The sequence below is a fragment of the Vicugna pacos genome, chromosome 27 (genome assembly GCF_048564905.1).
Source record: "Vicugna pacos chromosome 27, VicPac4, whole genome shotgun sequence".
Taxonomy (NCBI): Eukaryota; Metazoa; Chordata; class Mammalia; order Artiodactyla; family Camelidae; genus Vicugna; species Vicugna pacos.
In genome coordinates, this window is record NC_133013.1 from 13,822,710 (window position 1) to 13,843,656 (window position 20,947).

The window sequence follows — 20,947 nt, forward strand, 5'->3', positions numbered from 1 at the left end:
TTCGAGATCCCAGTGCAGCTCCTGTGTACAAGTCAAACAACAACATCTGGATGGGATGGGAAGCTATTTAAAGCCCAGATTATTGAAGGTTTGTTTTTTTAACCCCTCCACTAGAAGTGAGGCAGTTCTAACCCTTTGAACAAAGGCAGGAAACGGTAACCCAAACTGCTGTAAAGAGGAGAAAATGCCTTTCGACCCAACTAGGACTCCCTGGCTCGATGTGCAGGAAGAAAATGCCCTGAGAAAGGCGTTTCTGCCGTCCCTGTTGGCAGATGGCAGAAAACGCAGGAACAAAAGAAAACAGGCCGGGAATGGGACACAGGCCTGACGCTTCACAGGAACGCCCTGCGGTGGCCCTGGGTGTGGGGGGAGGTGGGTGGCAGCGCCCCGGCCTGCACCCCCCGCCCAAGTCTGGCTGGGCGGCCTCCAACGCTGGACAAAAGGGGCTGCGCAACACTCAGCCCGGACTCCCTGCCCCGCGAACGCCGCCCTTTAAGGGACCAGAGGCCCCAGGGGCTTGCAGTGGACCCCGCCCTCCACGGCCACCGCCATCTTGTTGTTTGCTCCAGGCCCTCCTGGCAGGCCACGTGGCCCATCGCTGCGGAAGCCAAGGCGCCGCCCCAACTTCCGGCCAGACCGGTTCCAGCCGGCCGCGGCCCGCAGACGCGCGGCTGCCCCCTGGCGGCCAGGCCCGGAGCTCCGGCCGCGCCCCGCCCGGCCCGGCCCTCCGCCATTCCCTGCTCCGGCCGCCGCACGTCCGCGCCCCGCCGCCCGTCCCCGGACCCCAGGGCAGGGGCGGGGCGCCCGGTGCACCCTGCCCTGGGCGCGGACATTTCCAGTGGGGTTCAACGAGGGTCACGGGCATCTTTATCCGTATGTTAAACAGCCAGCCCCGTACAGCTGCATCGAGGGGCCCTTGGCATGCGTTGCTGGGTGTTTCAGGACTGTAAGACAGGAGCCCCCGGCCTCGCTTTTCAGATGTGGTTTCTGCCTTCCGCCCGCAAACCGAATCCTGGCCACGAGCACGTGCACGGCCCGGCCGGTTTCCCGTGGGGGTTGGGGAACAACGTACAAGCTAGGGTCGCGGCCCAGGGTGCCCATTCCCTTTTGCAGTGTGGCCCCCGCCTTCCCAGCTGCCCCGAGGCCCTGTCACGCATCAGTTCTTGCGCTTTGGCCATGACAAGGCCCGTGCATGTTCTGTATCAGATTTAACCTGCGCAGCTTTGACATCAGAGTTGTTCCGTTTATTAAAATAAAAACAAGCCCAGAGAGGGTGATTTGCTCCAGGGGCAGAACTTGCACTGGAATCTGAGGCATTTAAGTTCCCACTAGGCCTCGAGGTTGTCAGATGACCCTCTGTGACCAGCAGCAGCGTCTGCAACAACAGGGAACTCCTTGGAAATGCAGATACTGCGGCCTACAGCAGACCGGCTAGGTTGAAGACTGAATGGGAGAGGGACAATCTGTGATTAACAAGCACTTGAGAGACTGTGAGGCTCCCTAAAGGTAAACACCCCTGACCTCACAGCCTTTTTAAGGGTAAGGAAAGAGAAACTGTCCTTTTGAGTTCAAACTCCAAGCCAGGCCCTAGGGTTAGGCGTTTTCCTAGTTCTGTGATGTAATCCTCCCCACTCCCTTTTACAAGGAAAGGAAACTGTACCTCAAACTTTCCGTGAGTATAAAATGTTAACATTTGTATAAAATGGTCCAAGCTTATACGTGCTATTTGCTTAGACCTTATATGCAGAAAATTTCCGTAGAAGGAGAGCAAGAAGTTGTTAATGTTGTTTTACCTCCAAGGAAAGGTGGCAGTTGTTAGGACTGAGTTGGGACGATTTTTCTTTAAGTCTTTGTAACTTGAATTTCAACCACATTGTCGATGAAAAATTAATACACGATCTGAGAAAGAAGTGGAAAATTTTATTCATGCCAACCTGAGGATTATAACCTGGGAGACACTTTAAAGAAGTTTGAGGACTGTTCCGTCTGGTACAGGTCGAAGCACAGTTATATTAGTTTCTGAGACAAAAGGGCCATTCATCAAATGACATTTTATTGACAGTTTGCAGAATTCAGATCTACCCGTACAGAGTGGGTCATGGGTCATGGGTCATGGGTCTTCATGGAGCTTTGGAAGATTAGGAAGGATAGTTATCTCCTAAGGAGTTGTGATCCTTCATGAGATTAAGAAGGAATGCTCTCTCCTAAGGAGGTCTGATTAATGCAGATGGACAACACAGACTAAAGGGGAAGGAGGCCCACATGGGCAGAGAAAAAAAAATCTGCTTAAATATTCCAGTCTTGCCATAAGATGAATTTTATTTCATCAATATGAATCTGTACCTTATTCCAAATAAAATTAAACAGGTAAAAATTGCACTTGGAACAGTATTAGAGCTAAAACTAGAATTTGAATTGAGGTCTGACTGGCTGCAGATTCCATGTGTTCTGTTGACTACACATGACAGACTTATAAACATAAAATGCTCTATAAATTTGAAGTACTGCTGTGTTATTAATAATGAAATACTTATTAGTTAGAAATTTGTTTCTGTTTTAAACCTTTGAACAATGACCAGGTCTAATTCGGGCCTTTGCATGACACATTGTGTGGTGCATGAAATTATTATTTTCATCACTAATAACAGCTATAAAATAGCCATAAAACAGACTGTAAATGTAATGCCTAGCCTCTGAGGAATATTGATATGTCATTGATTGGTAATTGCAAAGAGATCTGAGCTCTTTCAGTGGAGATGAAAAGTGCTGTCATTCCTAAGACACTGAGGAATTTTATTGTTGTATTTACATTTTAGTTTCAATTGACAATTACAATTGTAACTATAATTACATTTACATACAGTTACAGTTTAATTTTTTAAATTTTTATGTAAATCTAGATCAAAAATATATGAAAGCGTCACAGGTTGGGAGACTGATCATTTATCCCGCCCCTCTTTACGGGATATTGCAAAAAACTCAGGGCTGTGTGGCTTTGGGCATGTTACTTAAGCTTTCAGTGCTTTACTTTGCTGATTGGTTCCGAGATCTGAAAGTTACTTGTGTTATAGGCTTGTTGTGAGTATAAATTGAGTCAAACTATGTATTACACTAGGAACAGTGCTTTGCACAGAGTCAGTGTTCGATAAATCATAACTTGGAAAAAAAACAAACAAAAGAGATGTAGAAATAAAGTTTGATGATAGTTCTGTGGAGAAAGATCTCAATATTTGTTCTGTGCCTGGAACTTCAGTGTTGGAAGGGATTGTAAAGACGTGTGACTATTTAGACACTTGCTCCTAGCAGTAATATTTGGTGCCTGAAATTAAGAAATCGAGTGGTCCTGTAGTGGTCCTCTACAAGTTATGTTGTCAGCCCCCGGGCCTGCGCATTTTCCCTAAGAGGAGGCTGAAGTTTCCCCTGGACCTTGGCTGGGAGCTGCATTGACACGCTAGAGTTGGCAGGTGGGAATGATGGCACAGCTCCTCTCAGCTGCACTTCCAGTGACGTCTTGTTGGCAGCTTGAAATTGGTCACAGTGGGATTATTTATACCCCAGGGTTAGGGAAACACACACATTCAGGCCTTTTACCCTGGAGGACTGGTTGTCAAGTGTGTATCAGCACACCACAGCCTGTCACCCCACAGCAGAAGCCCCCTGCTGGGAGAAGCCCAGAGAAGGCTCCTAGCTCCTCTCGGGTCATCCAGCGTTAAGTGTGCTTGGACCCAGGAGTCCCTTAGCCTTGCAACCAGTGTGTCAACAGCCTTAGTCTCTCAATCAAACCAAACCATAAATAAAGGGTAGATCATGAGTTTTTCCTGGATGAATCAGTCCGATGTTGCATACGTATTTCTGGGGACAAGGGGGAAACTGGGCAGCCTGGGCAGCCATCTAACCCTCCTGAAGAAACTTGTTTCACAAACAAAAGGGAGCAGAATGGGGGAGGGGCACACTTGTGACTGATGGGAGGTTACAAGTGTGGCCCGTTGTATTTCTGGAGTCAGGAACTCCAAAAACTGTGTGTGTGTAGACCTCTTTAGGAATGGTGTATTACAGGGGGCTCTCTGTCTGGAAGGCTTCATCTAAAGTCAGTCAGTGAAGGAGGTAGCTGGGGGGACGGGGAGATTTTCTACAGTAGAGGAAGCCATTTGTTCATTCATTCATTCAACCGACCTATAATAAGTGCCCGTCTCAGTGGTTTTCATAGCTACTCTAGAATCACATGGGAAGCTTACAAATCTGCCTCAGTTTAATCTGATGCTGTTCAGGTGTTCGGTGGGCTGAGTGATGGCCCTCCGCAAAGACATCCTAGTTTCTGGGACCTGTGACAAAAAAAAGAAAAGGACTGTGCAGTGTGATTAAGGATCTTGAGATGGGAAGGTGATTTTGGATGATTCGGGTGAGCCCTAATTGTCGTCACATGTGTCTTCATAAGAGGGAGACAGAGGACATTCTGACCGCACAGAAGAGGAGTGTGTGATGACAGAGGCAGAGATTAGAGTGATTTGTCTCCAAGCTAGGGAACACCAAGGAGTGCTTGCAATCCCAGACACAAAAAGAAAGGCTTGGAACAGGTTTTCCTTTAGAGCCTTCAGAAGGAACATGGCCCTGCCAGCACCTTGATTTTGGACATCTAGCCTCTAGAACTACAAGAGAACACATTTCTGTTGCTTTAAGCCGCTTAGTTTGTGGTCAGGTGTCACTGCAGCTCTAGGAAACTGACACAGAGGAGGATAAGATTTGTTTCAAAGCAGCATTTTACATCTGATTCAGCCAAGATCCGTATTAGAGATGAATGTAGCTACTGATAAAGGTCACAGAGGGCAATTCCTTGACTCAGTCACTGCTGCCGTGTAAAAATCAGGACCCCATCCCCCGTAGGTCTGGGGCCCAGGAATCTATGTTTTGTGGGGTTTTTTAAAAATTTATTTTTAATTTTTTATTGAAGTGTAGTTGATTTACAATGTTCGTTTCAGGTGTACTGCAAAGCGATGCAGTTATACATACATATATATATATTTCAGATTATTTCCCAATATAGCTTATCACAAGATATTGAATATAATTCCCTGTGCTATACAGTAGGTCCTTGTTTATTTTATATATAGTAGTGCATATTTGTTAATCCCAGATTCCTAATTTATGTCTCTCCTCCCTTCCCCTTTGATAACCATAGTTTGTTTTCTATGTCCATGAGTCTATTTCTGGTTTTAAATAAAATTTGTATGTTTTTTTAGATTCCACATGTAAGTGATACCATATGATACTTGTCTTTGCCCGACTTACATCACTTAGTATGATAATCTCTAGGTCCGGCCATGTTGCTGCAAATGGCATTATTTCATTCTTTTTTATGGATGAGTAATATTCCATTGTATAAATATACCGCAACTTCCTTATCCATTCATCTGTTGATGGACATTTAGGTTGCTTCCATATCTTAGGAATCTGTATTTTGAAACAAAAAGGAAACAAACCTTCATGTGATTCTGATACATGGCTATTTGCAAGTCCATCCATCTGCTATGTCCAGGTATTGTGATAGACATTAGAGATGCAAAGAAGAACAGACACATTTCTGGTCCTCAGGCCTACGTTCTAGCAGGGAAAAGATGCAGGAATAAGATAATTTCAGTAGAGTCTGGTAAATACTAAATAATAATAAGTATTTGTCAAGCTGTTTCTTCGTGTTAAGTGCCATCTCTATATGTCATCTCTCCTGATCCACCAAACAGTTTTAGGAGAAATGTTTAATATCCTCATAGAAAAGAGAGTCTTAGAAAGCTAAGCACCTTGTTCATTTTCACCCAGCTGGTGAGTAGAGAAGAAGGATTGCTAGGGAAAATGCTGGGAGGGGCACTCCAGATGTGAGCGCCTGTGTGACCAAGGGCAAAAGCACGCCTGTGGGAGAGAGCCAGGTCCAGGTGGGAACTGCCTGTAGTTTACTGTGGCTGAACCACAGGGTGATGGAGGAGTGGGGCGAGAAATGAGGCAGGAAAGAGAAGTGGAGGCCTGCACATCCAAACCAGGGCAGGGATCCTTCTCAACTGACATGCCAGGGCCCCCCTGAGCAGCCTGGAAGGAGCCTGGGAACCTCAGAGCTTGGCCAGAGCAGTTTGGGTAAATGTGCAATTAAGTGGGACCTCTGTCTCCCTACACAGATCTCCCTGGCATTCTTGTGGCTTTCTGTGGCTTAGGGTTGGTATGCCTGCAGGAAGAGAAGTCCTTTCAGCTGTCACGCCCTTACATCCAAGAATTGTGCAAAGCTTCCAATTAGGCACCAGCAATTTTCAGCTGTTTCAAGAGGAAAAAAAAACCACAACAAATTATGTCTTGTAGCATATCTGAGAAGAAAACCCCGCCCTGTAGGGCAACCTTCCCCCCCCCCCCATGGCAGATGGGCAAAGAAAGTAAGTGTGACAGGATTAAGGACAAGACTCCACTAAACAAACAGAACTATGTACAGGTGCTTTGCATATCTTTTATTCCACAGGGCAACCCTGTTTTTTAAAAAAAAGAAATGGAAAAAATTTAAATACACAGAAATAGAAAATAATGGAATGAACCCCCATGCATCCATCATCAACTGTAATAATTCTCAACTAATGGCCAGTCTCTACTCACACCCACTCTCCCCACCAGATATTTTTATACCGCCCCAGCACTTTCTGATTTAGAAAATTTCAAGCCGACTGAAAAATCCTAAGAGTAGTATGATCAATGTCCCTATCACCTAGACTCACCAATTGTTTTTTTCCAGCTTTATTGACATATAACTGACACCTAACAGTGTATAAGTTCATAGTGTCCAAGGTGTTGATTTGATGGTCAAGGTGATTATGCTTTAACTGTCTGAAATGGGACTGGACAAGGGAAATGTCTCTCGGATGTTAAGAACCCTCCTTAGCCCCTGGCCTCCTTCCAGGTCAGATGCCTCTCCTCCCACAGCATCTGAACTGCAGGTTGTCTGTGTGGTAAGGTGTCTGGCTGTAGCACTCGGGTTTCTGGCCCCAGCTATGTCACCAGCCCCTATAGCCACTGGGGACCCTGGAAAGGAGCCATCCCCCATCTCTCAGAGTGAGTTTGGGAGAAGTGAGAGCTTCTGGGAAGGGAAGGGAACTGAGTCACAGGCTTCTTATATTATCTCCCAGTCTTTGTTCTTTTTCATGCTTTGATTCTCTTGAAACCTTCCCTTCTCTACCCCAGTCTCTGTCCAGATGAGATTCTAATGCCATCTTTAGCATATCTTTCTTCCCATGGTCAATTGCTGAATTCCAAGGCCCGAGCTGCTGGCCTTCATCCAGGTGGTTTGCTGCTTTTCCAGTCTTGATACCCTGGTGGTCTCATCCCTGCCCAGCTGACTCACATGATTCTATCTTTGAACTCTAGACTCAAAGGATCCTTTGCCTTCTGGAATTTCTACTTGGATATCTCAAAAACTTCAAAGTCAGCATGTCTAAAGGTGAACTCATGACTTTCTTTCTCTGTTACCCAACCACCATTTGAGACTCCTTCCCCCTTCAGTTTCCCTTCCATCCGCTGGCCTGTCTGAGCCAGACACTGGGGAGCCGTCTCTGGCACCCCCCCTTTCCTACACACCCCCTGTCACTGAGTTCTGGTGCTTCCCCATCTCTCAGTGTTTCCCTTCGTCTCCACACCCTACCTCGATCCAAGACAAGTCCTTCCTCTCTGTCCTCCACCGATGGTACTCTAACTGGTCTCCCAGCAACCACTCGCCCTCTCCTCCAGCCGAATCCCCAGGCTGACTCCTTACCCTGTCAAAATGCAAATCTGGCCTTGTCAAATGCAAATCCAACCCAGGCACCCAGCTTGCTCCACTCTGCGGCTTTAAAACTCTTCCATGGGCTCCTGCTGCTCTTTGGATCTAGACACAAATCCCCCTAAAGAGAGAGGCTTACGAGGCCCCGCGTGGCCTGCCTCCTGCTCGTGCCTCCGGGGTGGGCAGCTCCCATCCTGCTCCCCTACTCTCTGGACTCCAGCCACACGGCCTTGCTGTCATCCCGGTCACCAGGAGCCCCTGACAGGCCCTTCCCTCTGCCTGAGCACTGCCTTCCCACACCTCACCTGCCAACCCTGTTCTACCTGGGATCTCGGCTCTTCCATCTTTTCCTCATCCCTTTCTCAGAGACCCTTTCCCCTTCCCCAGCAGGCCTTGTGCATGGTCACAGCTCTTACTAAGGTGCGCTATTTTATTGGTATGATTCTCTGTTCATTTCCTCACCTAGACCATAAGGCCCAAAGACAGGGACTGGGTCTCCCTTCGCTGATCCTTGTATCCAACTGTGGTGCCAGCTACACAGCAGGCATTGAATAAATATTTGTTGAAGGAATGAGCGAGTAAATACTGAGTAACAGAAACAGGGCAGAGTTCTAAGGACCCACTTTAATAACCAATCACTTAGCACTGTTACTGCCGTCTAGTGGTGACTGATGTTATTACGCCGCTGGGCCCGTTCTCCAACGACTGCCCTTTACAGAGATCTGCTGCTGTTCTGGCCCAGAAGGGAATCAATACATAAATAATAGATTCTTGTTGAGTGTTTGCCTTGTTTCAGGTATTTGGAGTACGCACGCACAACACTGCCTACGTGATACCTGAGCAGAGGGCATGTAAGCTGCCTTCCCAAGGTCAAGAGCTAAGGAGGAGACTTGTAATTCAACACCAGCAGACAGCCTGTGTTTCTCCCCTGTGCCTTGCTGCTTCTGTGCGTCTGCCATTTATTATATGGCATGTATCATAGGAAAACCGGAATTGTAGTGGTTCCAGATGGCCTGGACAAAACTATCTTTATGGCAGAAAATATATTCTGTAGCTAGAGAGGCTAGTATGGGACTCCTGGAATTTCAATAACACATCCGAATTCACCGCCGGATGCTCCTTGGGGATGCTACCCTGGAGGACTGGTGAATGCTATCATTTTAAGGCCCCAGGACAATTTGATATGCGGTATTTCTGGATGGTTCACAGGTCTTTCTTGGCGTTCCTCTCCTAGGCTTTTTGACTTTGTGGCCTAGGAAGCCCTGGCCTTCAAGTCTCTATAAAGTTTCAGATCATTTATGGAGGAAATTTTTTTGCAGTCTTCATAAAGTGCATTTGAGACCTATGGTAAACATTAATTACATTCCTGACCAGCCACCTTGAATGTTTTTTGAAACAAGGTACAACATATTCTACAAAATAGTTGTTCTTCACTCTATGTTCATGACAAGTTTATGCATGTAATTTTTTTAATTTGGATTCTTTTTTATTGAAGTATAGTCAGTTTACAATGTTGGGTCAATTTCTGGTGTACAGCATAATGTTTCAGTCATACATGAACATACATATATTCCTTTTCATATTCTTTTTCATTATAGGTTACTACAAGATATTGGATATAGTTCCCTGTGCTATACAGTATAAACTTGTGGTTTATCTATTTTATATATAGTAGTTGGTATCTGCAAATCTTGAACTCCCAATTTATCCCTTCCCACCCCTTTAACCCCTGATAACCATAAATTTGTTCTCTATGTCTGTGAGTCTGTTTCTGTTTTGTAAATAAGTTCATTCCACATATAAGCAATATCATATAGTATTTTTCTTTCTCTTGCTGGCTTACTTCACTCAGAATGATGATCTCTAGGTCCATCCATGTTGCTGCAAATGGCGTTATTTCATTCTTTTTTATAAGTGACTGAGTAATATTATCACATCTTCTTTATCTAATCATCTGTTGATGGACATTTAGGTTGTTTCCATGTCTTGGCTATTGTAAATATATGCACGTAAATTTTGGGGGGGAGGTAAATTTGATACCATCTTTGATCTACTGAGTTAACTGTCTACCTACTGAGTAAATGAAAAGGAGCCAGAGTGTTAACTATAATCAGCAAGTTGGGTAGAGGAGTGAGAAGCAGGCTGTTTAAAAGACACGTGTGGTGAATTATGTTGTAGGAAAATGGTTTTAAACTTGACCTTGCATCAGAATCACCCGTGCTTGTGTCAGAATCACCCGTGCCTGTGAAAGCATAGCTGGCTGGGGCCCCACCCCCACTGTGGCGGATACAGGAGGGCCTAAGAACCTGCGTTTCTAACCAGCTCCCAGGCGAAGCTGATGTGGCCGGTCCAGAGACCACACTTTGCAAACTGCTAGAGCAGTGGATTGTACCCTAGTTTACTACAGTCCTTTTCGCTGCTTTCTGCCCTTTTCTGGGCAGGTCAAGATTCCCCAAGCTTCGCTGCTACTCTCCCTGCTTTGGAGGAGAGCAGGACAGAGGGATTCCTTTTCAGCTTCTGTCTTGATGGCTCATGTCTTGTTCAGCTGGTCTGGCAGTGGTCAGTGAACCCCGGCTCCGCAGACGCTCTGGAGGACTTCGTTAATAGATGTCTGCTGTGGCCAGGGGAGGGGTTTCGGGCTGGTGGCCACTGTAGGTCTTACAGGGTTGGCTCACGTGGCCTTTTTGGAAATGTCTGTGCCTCGCCTGTGTCGATGTGTGCATTTGAGACCCTTGGTGGAGGCTGTGGTCATTTCTTGCGAGGGTTGTGTGCCCAGCTCCTCCTGGTCAGGCCTCCTGCCTGCCTCCCAACCCCACTCCAGCCTCCACACAGAAACCAGAGCCCCCCTAACACACAGGTTGATGTGCTGCATGAAGCTTTCAGAATATTTATTTATTCTTACAGAATAAAACCTCCTCTTTCGCAAGGTACCTGATTTCTCTATGTCTGCCCCCTGCTTACCTCTTCATTGTGTTCTCTCGATGCGGCTTTTTGATGTTTCACATCCTGGACTTTCTGCCTACAATGTCCTCGTGTCATTTCTTTGCCTGTTTAATTCCTCTTTGTCTTTCTTAGCCCAAGGATAAGTCCTTAACATGACTCCCTGTGTGATTCTGGCACACGCAGGTTTATGGAATGGACAATGCATGCATGAATATATGAATAAATAAGTATGCAGAAAATGGCTTTTTTAAAATTGCAGTAAGATACACACAAAATTTATCATCTTAACTATTTTTTAGTGTACAGTTCAGTGACATTAAGTACATTCACATTGTTGTACAACCATTGCCACCATCCATCTCCAGGACGTTTTTCATCTTGCAAAACAAACCTATTAAAACACTAACTCCCCGTTCCCCGCACCCAGCCCCTCGCAGCCACCGTTCTACTTTGTCTCTAGAATTTGACTACTCTAGCTGCTTCACAGGAGTGGAATCACACAGTGTGTGTCCTTCTGTGACAGGCTCGTTTCACTTAGCGTAATGTCCTCCAAGTTCATCCCTGCTGTTGTGTGTGTCAGAATTTCCTTCCTTTTTCAGGTTGAATAATAGTCCATTGTATGTACGTAACCACATTCTATTTATCCTTTCATGTGGAGAATGGATTTTTGTACAAGGATGTAATTGGAAACTTTGTTTGAAATAGCCAAAAGAATGTCACCTGTCATATCAGTAAGCAAAGGATGTTGTGGGCATTAAGCCATCAGCAACTGCAGCCAACCCGGTAGTATACCCCGAGGGGACTCGGGATGGAGAAGGACAGGACGCTGGCCCTAGATAGTTAAGGTGCAGATCAAGGAGTCATTTCATCAAGCCCAGACTCTTGCCTCTTCCCATACGGAGAACAGCACTAAACTCATTGAGTCCTTCTTTAGTTAGCAGGAGTCTTTGATGTTTGACTACCTGTTTTTTTTGGAGGTTTTTGTTTTGTTTTGTTTTTGTTTTTAGAAAAACCCCTGTATATCTTGGCTCCTCTCTTACCTCTTTGGAACAGTCCCTCAGAGCTACTTGAGAAGCTGTACCCCACGCTTCAGTCTTCAGTAAGTCCACTGAATAAAACGTAATTCTCAGCTTGTAGGTTGTGCAACATTTTTTTGGGTAGCTAGCATAATGTAATCATTCAAATCAGGGGTCAAGGGTCTGTATGAGTCTCTGGGAGCTTGCCACTGACAAGCTGATCTTTGGCTGCCAGGACCATGCCGCTCCCACTCCCTTTGGCTGATAGACGCATAAACACTTGTTCTTTTCACTAAGACACGTGAACTTCATGAAACTAGTGTCACTTTCCAAACACAAAGAACATTTTCACCCCTGGCCCCTGGGCTGAGGGAGCGAAAGTGGAAGGAGCTTTGAGATGTGGTTATGAGTCCTGGGGGAGGCACTTTCTAGGGGAGACACTCTGGGCAGCAGAAACTTGAGATTTCTCCGGAGTAGAGTGGGGCTAAGTATCCAGGGCCGTGGGTCTCACAAAGTTCTGAAAAGTCGGAAATTTTGTTCTCGATCCTGGGTCTGCTCCCACTCCCTGCAGCGGGTGTGGAGGGGCAGAGGGTGGAGAAGGGACTGCCCATCTTGGGTTGGTGCGTGGTAGGTCTCTGGTCATCCAGCAGCTTTTGATGGCGGCAGTGCAAGTGACACCTCATCCCTGGATTCAAAAGATTTGCCGGCCTTGAGGGAAGGGTGTGTAAGCCTGACTCAATTCTCAGCCTCTCTTAACAGTTCAGTTGAAATTGCAGCTGATTTAAGCTCATTCATAGTCGTCACTGATGTAAATAACGGCAAATGTGGAGGAGCCCAGCACAAGGCCTGATGATTACCTCACAGTGAAAACCCAACCGCAGGAACATCACTGTTGCCATGACAACCCCAAGAGGAGCCTGGTTGCCCACGGTTACCTCTGTTACCAGATGTCAGTGGCGCCCAGTCTGAGCTTTGAATGAGCCTCAGGAGCACGAAGGGGGAAAGGCAATGGGAGCTGTGTGAGCGGTTTCAAGTGAAAGAGCCTCCTTGTGCCCACGGGTGTCTTTAACATCCCTTTTGTTTTTTTCACCCTGATGGGTTCATGAAGAGTCTGTCTCATTACAGGACCCTTGAGTTGTCATCTTGGATGGAGCCAGAGACTCCGAAAACGACCCCTTCGTTGAAAGGCCTTTCTTTTTTCTTTGAAAAATTCTTCGTTAAATTTTAAAAGTAAGTAATACAAATGCGTGGTTCAGGCCTCACAAAATGCAAAGAATATGCCACGAAGCTCTCCTTCCTATCCTTGCCCTCCGGTTACCCTCTTCCTAGCTTGCCCCAAAGGAATTTTTTATGTCTCTGTAAGTCACTACAAGAAATACACCTTTCCTTTTCTTTTTACAAAAAAGAACAGATAACACACACACAGGAATAACAGATCACACGGTGTTCTGCACCTTGCTTTCTTCCTTCACGTCTCTTGAAGTTATCTCATAATCAGTCTGTAAAGTGCTTTCTCAGTCTCTTTAAAGTGCAAAGGATTCCATTATCTGGATGTGCCAAATGTATTCAGCCAGCTTCTCATGACGGGCATTAAGGTTGTTCGCTGTCACAAAGAAGGTCACGAGATGAGCCTTGCATTCATGCCATTTAGCATGTGTGCCTTACGTGTAGAGTGATTTCTGGATGCGGAATTGCTAAGTACGTGCGCTTGTCATTTTAAAGTGCCATCCACAGGCACTGATCGGCGTCCCCGTCCCCCTCCCCCCCCCCCCCCCCCCCCCCGCCGCGCAGCGATTTGCGTGAGGCCATTTTCACAGCCTCACGGTGTGCTGTGTCAAATTTTGGGGTTTTTGCCAGTCTGGTCAGTGAGAAGTGGTATCTCCGTAGGGTTAAATTCTGCCTTTTTCCTGTAGGTATTTAATTTTAGTGAGCTAGCTATTCATTTGCTTTCCTTATTTTTTCTCTTGGGTCGTTGGCCTTTTTCTTAAGGGGACCTCAGAATATATTAGAGAGATTAGCCCTTTGTGATACGAGTTTCAAATTTTTTCCCCCAACTTGTCATTTGCCTTTGACCTTGACAGTTCAGGATGATGGATCAGAGAACAGGCTCGGGAGCCAGACTGTTGAGGTTCACGGTTCAGCTCTGACGGAACTCTGGCCACGGGACTTTGGAAATTTGCTTCTCTGGGCTTCACTTCCCTCATCTATAAAATGGGGATTATAGTACCCACCTCCTATGGCTTTTTTTGAGGATTAAATACTTAATATATTTGAAGTGTTCCTAACAGTGCCCTCTACAGAGCAGAGTAAATTCTATGTTTGGGACCTATTATTATTTTGCATGGTTCCTGGGTTTTGTGTCATAGTTAGAAAGGCTTTGAGAATCCTTCCCTCTGGTCTGCTTTGCACCTTCCACTGTGCTTTTCACATACTTTTATCCGGGAAGCAGCCTAGCCGTGTGGTTATGAGAGCTGGTGTTTTCAGTCAGACAAACTCGAGTTTCAGTGGCAGCTCTAGTGCTTACTAGCTAAGTGACCTTGACCAAGTCACATGACCTTCCTAAAGGAGGATTACAGTGACACCTAGTGATGAGAAGGAGGGCAGCGATCCTCAGAGCCACACAGAAGGGGCTCAGTGAATACTAGCTGAGCAAGAAACAGAGAAACCAGCTCAAAGCCCTTCAGAGATTGGTTAGTTTAGATCAGCCCTGGCCGTTTACAGAGGAGAAGATGGAGGCAGAGTGATTTGCCCAAGGGCAGAGTCAGAATGGAATCTGGAGCTTTTTTTATTTTTTAAAAAAAGCCCCCAAATTTCTCCATCCTTTTTGTAGACTGATGCTTTTTGAGGAGTGGGATTGCTAGATCATGTGTCAACTCTAATTTCAGTTTTTTAAGGAATCTTTATACTGTTTTCCATAGCAGCTGTGCTGGAGTACATTTCCACCAACAGTGTGGGAAGGGAACCGACAGCTTTTGACTTCAATCCAAAAGGCAGCACCTGGGTGGAGGAGGGAACCCTGCCACCCTCGATGCCATGTTGGCCCCAGGCTAGGAAGGGCAGTGTTCAGTGTCCTTCACAGCAGCCGTCTCTAGCAGTCACTGCACATCAAAGTCTTCTACTCCAGCTTCTGAAGTGTCATTTATTATTCTTGTTCCTAGTGGACCCATTGAAAAAGGGGGGAAAAACCCCAACACAATTGTGTGGATTAAATTGAATCAAATTGAATTTCTTTGGGCCTTGGTTCTTCCATCTCTAACATGGGAGTGATCATTCATTTGCTCACTTGTTCATTGAACAAATGTTTATAGAACTTCTGCAGGCAGACATGGAGGCAGAGACTGGGGTCATGCAGCCCCGATCAAGAAATGCCAGGGGTTGCTGTGTCCTCTCTTACAGCCTCCATAGGGAACCCACCCTGCCAACACCTTGATTTCAGATTCTAGCCTCCAGAAGTGTGAAACCATACATTCCTTTTGTTTGAAGCCACCTGGTTTGTGGCAATTTATAACTGGCGGCCCCAGGAAAATAATGCAACCCCATGTCTCTCCCTTTACCTCCAGGTACACACGATGACTTCTTTTAACCTTTTTTCATCAAACTTTCCAGTGATGAGCATGCATGACACTTACAGTGAGAGAAAACAAACTTTATTAGGAACATTGGTGAGGATGCGAAGAGCAAGACGGCTGGGGTCTGGCCAGGGTAGGGGCACGTGACCCTGTGTGGAGGACTGAGACACATGTGGCTAGCTCTCAGGGCTGAAGGCTGAAACCAGCTGTGTCAACACGATGACTGTGTATTCCAGAAAGTTCTTGCCCAGGAAGATAAAACTGTAAACCATTAAATATTTCATTGTTTGCTTTGGAAATTCCTGAAAACCAGTTTATTCAAACAAGGGATTGTACATTTGGGCACACAGCCCCATTCTCAGAACAACTGACTGCTCACCTGGGCAAAAAGTCCAGTAGCCAAAACTGTTCCTTATTAGTAAAGACTCATTCTAGGGCTCTTGCCTTGCTGTGGTCACCAGTCCTAAACTGTAACCTCGTGAACTCTGCTGTCTTAAACCAGATGGGCTCAGACACCAAAATCCACTAGGTATCTGCCCTGTTGTCTCCCTTCTGAGGCCCTCACAGGCTTGCTCCGGGTGGAGCTGCTGTCTCTGACTGCAGTTAGGTAAAAAGCCTGGTTCTGCATAATACACAGGCTATTGCAGTGCTTTTCAGGAAGTTGGCAGTCAACAGCAGGGGAAAAAAAGAAGTATAGAGCTCAGCCTCCCCTCCTTAATCCTGGAGGTGATGCTATGGTTATCCCCGTTTTACAGAGGGGGGCACTGAAGATGAGGGGAAGAATGAGGGAGAGGAAGGATGGAAAGAAAGGAATTGTGGGTATGGGCAGAGGGGAATCAGGTAAGACAACCGAGAGGAAGCAGCAGAGAGGAGGGATGGTGTGGAGAAGCCAGTGGCTCCTGCCCTCAGTCTGGGCTTCCTTTGCAGGATCTCCATCTCGGAGAGGGATGCTGACTTGGGATCTGGGCTGGCTCCTGGCTTGCAGGGTGTTTCTTGCCTCCTTCCTTCAGAATCCTCAACCACTGGACACCCAGGTTAATCTAGCTCTCAATACCCCATTAGAATTTCTAGGGAAAACCTGGGTTTGGGGTGAAGACTTACTATGATTTTTTTTTTTTTGGAGGGGCACGGTGGGTAGCAGGGGAAGAGAGGCTAGTTCTAATCTATTAAATTGATTAGTTCAACATATTTGCCTCCTTGGGTTTCAGTAAGCCTGGAGAATTCCACCCCTTAATGAGGAATTTCACCAGCTATGAATTGATATGCAAATCTATGCAAATAACATGCAACTCCTCCTGGGCCTCTGGAGATAGTTTTTTGTTTTCAATAGGATTACTCTGCTGGGCCAATTCAATTGGGTAGAAAAAGCCCTTTGCAAATGGGATTTCCATATTAATAAAAGCTGCCGTGGCTTGAGTATCTGGCACTTGATGTTTCTATTTATAAGCCTCCAGCACAGAACTGGGCAACCTCCAGACAGCACCTGGGAGTTGGAACCCGGCTCTGCCTACCAGGCCAAGGGATATGCAAGCCCTGATCTGAACAACGCTCTGCCCCTACCATTAGGCTGAGACGTTTCACCTGAAAAGCCAAGTTCAAATGTTAAAATATCAGTGCCGGTTTCTTAATTTCAACTGTAGGAAACTTGGAGTAGATGATAAGAGTTTAAAAAAAAATTTTCTTTTTCTGATGGCAAAATAATAACTATTGACAGGCAGATAAAAATGGAAGTCAAGTGTGCACATTCTGGGGTTGGGGGCCTGGGTTTGAGCTCAGGTCCACCATTTCCCAACAATGAGAAAGGGGCCAAGTGACTTATAACCTCTTCCTGTGTCTCAGTTTCCCCGTCTGTAGTCAGGAGATAGCTCGCAGGGTTGACATGAGGACGAATTGAGTCCATTCACGTAAAGACCTCGATGCCTGGTGCTTTGATATTCACGCTGTCCCGCCGATAGCCAGTGAGGATCCTTTTAAATTGTTTTTCATGTCTCTTCAAAATGACCCCATTGTTCTTAGATAGCTTCCCTGTGTTCTGCACAGCAATCCTAGACATTTCCTTCCTCAGACCTGAAGCCAGGTTTTGTTGCATGGTCTCTGGTCACCTCTGGGGCAGAGCTTGGTGGAGGCCACAGTCTGATTGGTACAGGGCTCTGTATTACTGTTCAGACTCTTTCATTGTTTCCAGAGCTTTTCAGTGGCAAAATGAAAAATAAATAACACATCTCTACTGATACTTACTCAGATTTGTCATTCCAAGGCTTTTGCATAACTTCTTAGACTTTATCCTTGAATCTGTTTTCCCTTATAATGAAAATTTTGGTTTCTGATCTCATTAATATAATTATAAAATGTATAAGCCTATAGCTACGCTGATCAAGGAAAAAAGAGATAGGGCTCAGATTACTAGAATCAGGAATGAAAGAGGACACATTACCACTGATCTTACAGAAATAAAAAGTGAATCTATAAGGGAGACCTATGAGCAATTGCATGCCAACAAGTTAGATAACTTAGATGAAATGGGCAAATTCCTAGAAAGACACACACTACTAAAATTGACTCTAGAAGAAAGAGAAGGAGGGTGGGAAGGGACTGGGATTTCGAAATGTAGAACAGATAAACAAGATTGTACTGTGTAGCACAGGGAAATATATATAGGATCTTGTGGTGGCTCACAGCGAAAGAGAATGTGACAATGAATGTATGTATGTTCATGTATAACTGAAAAATTGTGCTCTACACTGGAATTTGACACATTATAAAATGACAGTAACTCAATAAAAAAAGTTAAAAAAAAAAGAAGAAAGAGAAAATCTGAGTAGATCTGTAACAAGTGAAGGGATTGACTTAATAATCAGGAAACTTCCCACAAAGAGAAGCCTAGGTCTAGACAGCTTCACTGGTGAACTCTACCAGGTGTTTAAGGAAGAATAAACACCAATCATTGAGAGACTCTTCCAAAAAACAGAAGAGGGAAAAACATTCTCATTCTTTTCATGATTCTAAAACCGGACAAAGATATCAGAAGACAAAACTATAGACCAATATTCCTTAAGAACATAGATTCAGGGAGAAGGTACAGCCCAGTGGCAGGGTGCCTGCCTGCCTAGCATGTGCAAGGTCCTGGTTCAATCCCCAGCACCTCCAATTAAATAAATAAATAAACCTAATGAAAAGAAATAGATGCAAAAATCCTCAACACAATACTAGCAGCCTGAACCTAGCAACATATGAAAAGGATTATGCACCACAACCAAGAGGGTTTTATCCCAAGGGTGCAAGTGTGGGTCTGTACACGAATGTCAATCCGTGCAGTACTGTATGTTAGGAGGAGAAAAGGTGAGAGGCATCTGATCATCTCAACACGTGAAGAATGACAGACCAGGCAGCAGAATGAGAGCTTCTGTACGTGAATGGGGCTCATCACTGGGCCGACATGCACAACCAAGTGCCTTATTCTTTCCTGGCGTTTTGTTCCATCTCCTTAGAGCAGCGCTCCCTGGTATTTTGCCTGGGGGTGAGTTTACAGCCACTTGTCTGCAATGAGAAGGTGTCGGGGTGGAAAAAACTGGTGTCTCCAAGGTCCGCCTCTCTGGTTTTACTGTCTGGCTCTTCTTTCTCTTCTTTGAAGACACCTCTGGAAATGCTAAAGATGATGGCTTCTCCCATTTTACTTTTTGACAACTTTTTGTCTACTTTAGGTCTTCCAGACCCTTGCTGAAATCACTCATTAGCCGGTGGTCTCCAGTTTATTCTCTTTCCTGTTTTGTGTTTACATCTGTAATGAGAGAGAAATTAAATAGCCTTTGAGAACCAAAATTCCATGAGAGAAATTTGTTCTCTAAGATAATAAATGGGACTCCAGGGGTTATAGAGTTTTGGTTCTGGTAAGAAATTTTGTCAGTTTTACCCTGGAGAAGTAAAGCAGTTTGTCAGGAATCCAAATGTAACAGCTGTGTTAATCCAGGACAGGGGCCACTGTAACGACTGGCCGAGAATGAGTCCTTAGTGCTAAATCTGACTTTCCCTGAATTTTATAGACAAGGAAACTGCAGCTCAGAGAGAAGTTTCAAGGTCACACAGTGAGTTAGTCACAGACCTGGAGGGAACATCCCTGATTCCCAGTCTTTGCTGCTTCTGGTTTACTGTATAGTTAGGACTGGGAACCCTCCCTCACACGCACTGGTGTGCTGCGTGTGATCCGTCAGAGCAGGTAGGGCGCAGTAGACATTAGGATCATGGGCTCTGTGGTAGAGCAGATCCGGCTTGATCTCCAGCTGTGAAACCCTGGCCAATTTTAGGAGAATTTCTCTATTGTAATGTCTTCATGTGAAAATGAGGCAAGCTCCAGATCCCATCAGAATGGACATAATCTAATGGGATTGGTGAGTCTGGTGCCCAGCAGAGGCAGGGAAGATCCATTAGTCCAGTGCCTAGCTAACAAGGACCCTTTCTTCAAACTGTGTCTCTGGAGAGTCCAAGTATGTCTCCCCATAGGAGCAGGTTATGGGTGGGAGGCATAGCATAATCTCTCTTAGTGTTGTTTAAGTATTAAAAAAAAAAAGAATAGCTAATTCTAATGTGCATGCCCTCCCTTGCATAAGTTGAATCATTACACAAAGTCTTTTATACCACAAATTCCCTGTTTTTGAGTTCTTAATTTTGATTTTTTTCTCAGTTGGCTTTAGTATGTCTTCAAATAATTTTTTCTAAAGCAATGTGCAGGGTATGTTTTCTAATCCTCAGACATCTGAGAATAACTTTCTGTTGCCTTTACACATGAAAAACCTTTTTACTAGATTGAAAAACTTTGCTTACAACATTTCTGTGCAAAATTGAGTAGATATGACTTCATTGTCTTCTGGGACTTAACTGCTGCACGAACTTTGGGCAAGTGTGAATTTTATTCCTTTGCTAGTGACCTAGGATTTATGCTGAAGTGGTTTATTCCCCCCCCCTTGTCTTTTATATCATTTACTGGGATATATTTAGGTGTGTGTTCTAGATTTTTCTCGTTTGCCCCTCTAGATCCATTCTGCACATTCTCCACCCTGCTTTGGGCCATGAGGTTTTTACAGATTGAATAAACTGGCTCCCATGCCCCTGAGGTTCTGCTTGGTTGGGCCAATGGGAGGCACGAGGAAAAGATCAAGGGCAGGAGGTCAGGCCTTCTACAGCTCTCTCTGGTTCTGACACCTCACCCTCCTCTTTCGTCTTTAGGCTTAGGAGTGGTAATGGCGATTAATTCTTGACTGAGTCTCCATGAACCCCCTATGACTGATTATTCTGGAACTTGGTGACTACCATCAACCTTTGATTCATGTGATTTCCATTGACTAATTTCCAAGGTCATGACTATTCCTTCTGTTATGTCCAATCTGCTTTTAAGCTATTCAGTGGTTTCTGTGTGATTTTGGTTCTTCAGTTTCAGATACTGTATGTTTCAGTTCTGGAATTTCCATTTGGTTGTTTTTTAGATTTTCCAGTTCTTTGCTGATAGTTTAATTTGTTCATTTATCATGACCATATTGTCCTTTAAGTCTTTGAACATACTTATCGTATCTATTTTAAAGTTCTTGCCTACTAACTCCAACTTCTGAGTTATTTTGGAATTAGTTTCTATTGACCTATTTTTCTCT

The 20,947-nt window shown here is 45.2% G+C and overlaps 2 long non-coding RNA genes across 3 annotated transcripts in view; both read left to right on the top strand.

Moving 5' to 3' along the window:
• Positions 1-884: 884 nt before the first annotated feature.
• The window catches only part of LOC140689704 (uncharacterized), a 59,661-nt gene continuing 39,598 nt past the window's right edge, over positions 885-20,947 (top strand). The window contains exon 1 of one of the 2 annotated variants that reach the window (XR_012064752.1): positions 885-1,539. This is a non-coding gene — a long non-coding RNA (uncharacterized lncRNA). The remainder of the gene's footprint in view (positions 1,540-20,947) is intronic. The other variant, XR_012064751.1, reaches the window with a different exon arrangement.
• On the top strand, positions 12,682-15,607 carry LOC140689703 (uncharacterized). The gene is made up of 2 exons (XR_012064750.1): positions 12,682-12,969; positions 15,300-15,607. It is a non-coding gene; the product is annotated as an uncharacterized lncRNA (long non-coding RNA).